Source organism: Eschrichtius robustus, chromosome 4 (genome assembly GCF_028021215.1).
Source record: "Eschrichtius robustus isolate mEscRob2 chromosome 4, mEscRob2.pri, whole genome shotgun sequence".
Taxonomy (NCBI): domain Eukaryota; kingdom Metazoa; phylum Chordata; class Mammalia; order Artiodactyla; family Eschrichtiidae; genus Eschrichtius; species Eschrichtius robustus.
Window position 1 is genome coordinate 124,182,340 of NC_090827.1, and position 6,536 is coordinate 124,188,875.

The 6,536-nt window shown below is 36.4% G+C and overlaps 2 non-coding genes across 2 annotated transcripts; both read right to left on the reverse strand.

Annotated features, from left to right (window-relative positions):
- Positions 1-476: 476 nt before the first annotated feature.
- LOC137764494 (small nucleolar RNA SNORA76) lies at positions 477-602 on the reverse strand. Its single transcript, XR_011073998.1, has one exon. It is a non-coding gene; the product is annotated as a small nucleolar RNA SNORA76 (small nucleolar RNA).
- A 5,317-nt stretch (positions 603-5,919) lies between these two features.
- On the reverse strand, positions 5,920-6,026 carry LOC137764502 (U6 spliceosomal RNA). The gene has a single exon (XR_011074004.1). It is a non-coding gene; the product is annotated as a U6 spliceosomal RNA (small nuclear RNA).
- Positions 6,027-6,536: the final 510 nt, after the last annotated feature.

Here is a 6,536-nt window from a genome sequence, read left to right on the forward strand (position 1 = left end):
AATTGATAAATTATGCTTTACTTCATGTGCTTACACTGAATTCAAAAATGTAAAATACAATTCCAATTTCCAACCAATGATGTCTTTCAAAATCTTGTTTAACCTCACCACAAAATTAATTTTACTTTAGCTTGAAACCAATTGCGTTTTCAAGGGATACTGAAACACAACAGAGATCCTACTGGGTTGTACTATCCACTTTTTTGAAACAAACCTGTTTTTAAAATTAACTTTAAAAGTTTTATATATATATATATATATTCTTTTTTTTTTTTTTTTTTTTTTAAGTGAACCTGCACTGATCCCTACGAAGAGATGACACTGGGACTTACAGGAAAGACACAGGATATGCCGGGCACTAAGTAGCAGAGACTGCAGGATCCCTGATGTCTCCCGAAGGAATTTCAACCTTGGCTTTAAGGGCTGGGCCTGATTCGCGACAGCCCCTGACTGACAGCCCGGCGCTGCAGAGTAGCTCTCGGTTCTCAGTTAAAAGGGCCGCCTCCGCGGGGGCCACATGGCCCCCGTTTCGCGCAAGTGCGTGCTTTGGCGCTGCAGCCGGACTCCCCGCGCCACCGCGCGCAAGCGGTCAAAGGCAGTGCGTTAGAAAATATGTTTATTTTGTATATTAAGACATTGAGTTGTACTTAGAAGTCTTTGAGAAAAGAAGAATCTGCATGTACTTTTATATACATCTATTTTTATTTCATTATTAAAATTTTCATCTGTTTTAGCCAGCTTAGGCTAAATCATGCAGTAACAAACGATCTCAAGTCTTGTGGACTAAACAATAAAAGTTTATTTCTTGCTCACATTTATGCTCATCACATTGATGTCCTGCAGCTTTGCTCAATGTGCTCTTTATTTTGGAAGTAAGTCTGAATAAGCGGCCCTTATGTGGAGCGTGCTGGGTTTGTGACAGAGAGGAAAGAGAGGTGAGAATGAAGCAATGGCTCTCAAAACTACAGCATGAAAGTGGCATATGCCACTTGTGGCCCTTACTTATTTCATTATAACTTATTTCGTATATATTTATACATGGAGAGAGAGAGAGAGAGAGCATTTAATTTATACACGGCCTCCAGGAAAGACTATCTGAAATGTTCCAACAGATCCTGGAGAAAGAAACTCCAAGATTTTATTTGTGTAGCTCAGTGTCTCTCTATTATATGATTAGAAAATCATCATATTAGAACCCACTCACCAAAAAGACAATTTCTCAAAGACCTATGTATAATAAAAATTTATTATGCCTATACAGGTCTAAATGACCCACTGTGGAAGTTATTTTGGTTGTTCTAAAAACAACAAATTTGAGTACATGATTATTAAATATCACAACTACATGTTGCATATTTAGGTTTATGCAAATATACACCATTATAAATAATTTTAACATAAATTAATTTACACGAAAAAGAAGGAATATAGAAAGGAAACCAATCATAATTCAAGAAACATAACTTACTTAAAGCAGGTCTCCTCAAAAACAAAGAACATTAACCATATTACATTCGAAAAGCCCAAAATATTTTAAGTATATTTTATTTATCTTTACAGTTCTGTGCTAAGGATAACAGTCATTCTCAAAGCAATTACTTTCCATTAATTACATATGTAGATAAACATATACATTACAATTAATCTACAAAAATTTACTATTTCTAAATAACAGAGCATGTTTTAGGAACTTAATAAAATAATATCCTAAAATATTATCCTCAGTCTTCCTGCATCTCTCTGTAAATTCCAACATCTTAATCAATCAAAAAAAGACCTTCAAGGGTCAGACTTTCTCAATGTCCAAAGCGTAGGATTACCTCAGGATTTAACATCAGGCTCAATTAAATGCAAGTTACATAGATCTCATCTTTCTTTGGGCATAACCAAAAGGAATTTTTTAATGTTGATAAAAGAGCAACAAGTGGGAATAAAACAACCCTTATATTCTTCTCAATCAACAAACAAATCAACCAACCAAACTGAGGTGAGTGAATTACGTGTGATCTAATAGTATGCATTCTGTGACATCACCATTATTATTACCCAACAAGTATTGAGCATTGTCATGTGCTAGTAATGTGGTAGATGCTGATAATTCAATGACAAGCAGAGGAGGAGAAATTAAGGGGAATCTTCCGAAAGAAGTTTGAATTTCAGAGAAGAATTTGAAAGAATGGATATCATTTTGCCAGATGAACAATGGAGGCTAGCAAGAGAGGAGGCATGTGCAAAAAGAGAGAGAAGGCATTCCATGCAAGCACAAGGAATCTCATAGGCAAGCATGGAGGCACAAAACAACATCGTAAATTCTTGAAACTGCCATTAGTACAACACAGACAGATGCATATTGCTAGGGCACGGGCTGTGAGAGATGGAGTTGTCAAAGGGTGTGGGCAGGGACCAATTCATGGAGGGCCTCATGTGCCTTACTAAGGTTTTTAGATTATCCTGTGGGCAACAGCGCATCAATGAAGGGTCTTAAGGAAAAAAGTCACATACTAAATTAGTATTTTGGAAAAATAATTTTGGCCAGGGTACAGAAGATGCATTGGAGGAGATTGGGCTGCAGAAAAAAATTTTGCAAATCCAGGTGAGAAAGACTTTTTTAAAAGGTTCCAGCAACAGCAGGAGTAGTGAGTGTAAGGAAGAGAGAGCCTGAAACAATACATAGAGGTAGAATTGACAGGGCTCAGGTACTTATTGGATATGGAGGTTTGACAGAAAAGTCAAGCCTGACTAGGAGAGACACAAGTCTAGGAAGATAGGGGAGAAAGCCAATGAGTTTCATTTGGAATCTGTTACTCATGAGAGGACTATTATACAACCAACCATCTATGGGAGAGAAGATGGCATTTTTCAGGATTCAAAATTTCTCTGTTTAAAAGTCCCCCCCCAACCCCGACCCAGCAGGTACTTTGAAAGGAATCATCTTCTTACAAGACACCTTCTTACCTTGACCAAAAATGCCTATGTAAAGAATTTGTTTGCTCCTTGGGGAAAATTGCCACAAATTTCTAATTCCTTGAGCTGTGTAGGGTTCACATACTAGGTCATGACCCTTATGCTTTTAAGTGATAAATAATTGTATTTCTCCCTTGATTGGGCATCTGACTTCTCCCTCCTACTGAGATCATGTGTCTCTTCTGTACTTTTGCTTCCTACCAAGATCAGACTTGCCCATGACCTATGAAGTAACCCTGAACTGTGTTATATTTTTAAAGACCAGTAGAGGAGACAGCAATGACTGGGTGCCCTCAACATTCTGCCCAGTCGTGTGACATCATAGATATTCTCTGAGCCCATTTCAACATCTGACCAATTATTCTTCCCACTGAGTCATGCTGAAACAAAATACATTATCTCGATAATTACTATCTTCAGCAACCCAAAATTAAGCATATTATTATAACACTGTAGTACAATGAGAAAGAAATTCTCTCCTTTAAGAAAGTTGAGGAGAAACTGGTTCTAGGGAAGTTATACCATACAAGTAGAATAAATATTTAGAAAATATTTTTTTAATTGAAGGGAAAAGGTCTATCATGGCCTCATGAAGCAACAAAGCCCTCTTTTATCCCCTTTCTAAAAAAAAAATTAAAACTAAGCATAGTTCTAAATACTGTCATTAAATGTTGTGCTTAGGTTTTAATTTCTGCTTATCTAGCAATGCATTCATTCTTAAGTATACAAATCATCACTACTAAAAAATATAGCATCTCCTTGCAAAGTGAGTATCCTGTTAATAACTAGCTAATGTTGCTTTATAAACCCAAGACCTTTTAGTAACTTTACATAAAAACTCTGATAAGGTCTTAAAAACATCTGTGATGAAGATCACACAATGCAGTAATACCCAAGAAGAATTGTCGACAGTAGCTTCTTGCTGCCTGCCAAAGTCCATGATTCTTTTTTAAGATTATGGAAGGCCATTCATTTTGTTTTCATAAACTTAAAGATGACTTAACCAAATCCCCTAACAGTAGTTAATGCTTCTTAATTATATGATGTGATAAAAAAAGAAGAAAGCCTTATTCACTGAAAGGCACTATTATTACTAAAATTGTCTAATTTTATATGACAGTAAAATTAAAAGATGACACAGCAAAGGTGGAAAAATACCCCGTGAAGTGGTTAAATAGCATCCAAATTTTCACTTCTCTGTGCCAAGTTTAACTTCAGAGAACAAGTTTCAGTTGCATACAATTTCAGGGAAACATGAAATTAAGTTTTAGAAGCAGATTTCACAGCTAAAGAATTTCATCCACAATCAGTTCTTCTTTATTTATATAAAGAAGTACATTTTGTATCATTCCTTGAATCTGCTAGCATTTCCATGATTAAAATTTTGACATTAAAGTTGAACAGCAGTATGGTCTATTTTGAGTAAGCCTCATTGTTATACCAATATATCCAATAATATTTTCAACAAGAATAAAAAACAAACAACTGGCTTTCAAAGATTCTATAGGATTTAGAACATGAACATGATAAGCCTACCTGAGACTGCCTACACCATTTCCTTTGGGGACAAGAACTCTATTTCTTTCAAACCTGTGTAAACACACTAGCTATTCAAGAGTTTCCAGTCCTCATCTGTCTTGTTACCTTATATGATAACTATTTATTGAGTGCCAAGTAGGTAATCGCCTAATATTTTTCATTTCACATTCCAGAAACCCTATGAGATTGGTATTATGGTCCCCATACTAAAGATAAAGAATTCAAGGCTCATAGAAATTAAACTATATCCTCAAAATGCACAGACTCAAAGAACAGATACAGGAGTCAAATCCCTCTTCTATTCAACAGGATTTCAAATGCACATCTATCTGACTCTAAAACTTGGGCTCTACCCTACACAAGGCTGCTTTCCATATATCCAGCTCTCCATTTAACTGTCCCACCTTAAACTAGGTGACTACACATTCATCTTATGTAATTTTCAAATGATTTACATATTAATAGTAAGTCCCCCTTCATTTACAAAAGTGTCCCCTCTGAACAATGATTTATATGGTCAACTTGCCTTCAAGTCAATACATATGAAACTAAATGCATATCATTTCCACCACCTCCCAAAATATGTTCCTTACTATTATATCCATTACTACCATGGATGGCACATGACCCCCATTCACTTGCAAGAGCCAAGAAACAGGGATAACTCTTAACTGCTCCTTTTTCCTCATATCTTATGTCACCACATGTTTTCTTCTCTTCTACTTATTATTTTTCAAATCCAGCTTTTCTCCAGCTTCATTTCCACTGTCTTAGTTCTGACTCTCATAATTTCTTTTCTAGACTATTATGTAAGTTCTCAACTGATATTTTTACCTACATTGTAATTTACCTCTAATCCAATCTCAACATTGCAATTAATATGAACTCTCAAAAGGACACATCTTATTATGTAGTCATCCCGATTTAAAATCCTTAAATGGTTCCTTAGAACCTTCAGGATAAACTGCAAAGCCTTCTCAGGACTCTTAAGGCCCTTTGTTAATTGTCCCTTGCTTACTTCTCCATCCTAATCTCTCACTACTCTCCCTGTCGCAGACTACATCCCACCCCACTGAATGTTCTATAGTTACCAAAATATGCTGGCTTGTCTCTTGTCTTTATACCTTGGCACAGATTGCTTTCCTACTTCTTCCTCCTCTCTCCTCACATCCTCCTAATTTTCACATCCTTCAACATACAGTTCTGGCATCCCCTCCTCTGATGATCTCCTGATGAAACTCTTGCTTGGCATAGCACTGGGCCCGAAGCACTCAAGGAATATTTTGTCATTATTGAGCTGAACCTTGAGGTCCCTCTAATTCTGCCCATTTCTTTTTTTTTTTTTTTTTAAACATCTTTATTGAAGTATAATTGCCTTACAATGGTGTGTTAGCTTCTGCTTTATAACAAAGCGAAAAAAATATGGAACGCTTCACGAATTTGCGTGTCATCCTTGCGCAGGGGCCATGCTAATCTTCTCTGTATCGTTCCAATTTTAGTATATGTGCTGCCGAAGCGAGCACAATTCTGCCCATTTCTGATCTCCTAAGTGTCATTTCCTTGGGTGAGGGATGGTGGACTGGGGGTCTGGCCTCTCCTCTTTCAAGATGTTCCCATGTCCTTTTCCCCATTGCCTGTAATGTCTCCAGGTTGAAATTAAACTCAGAAAACAGAAACAAAACTCCTTCTGATTATTTGCCAACTCCCACTCAGTTTAGGTTAGACGTTTTCCCTTGGAGCTCCATAACATCCAGTGCATAACCACATGATAGTGTAATGTTCCGGCTACTTGTCTGTCTCATTGACTAGGCTATAAGCTGTTTGAGGTAGAGCTTTTATCTTTTAATTCCAATATTCAGAACTAGATCTGGCACATAGTAAGTGTACCATAGATTTTTATTTTTAAATAGGACATTTGTCTACTGAATAGGATTAAATGAAAGATAACCATGATAGTGCTGAAGAAAGGCAATATATATGGTTTAATGTATTTATGATTTTTATAATACTTGAAAATCTCTGAGAACTGTAGA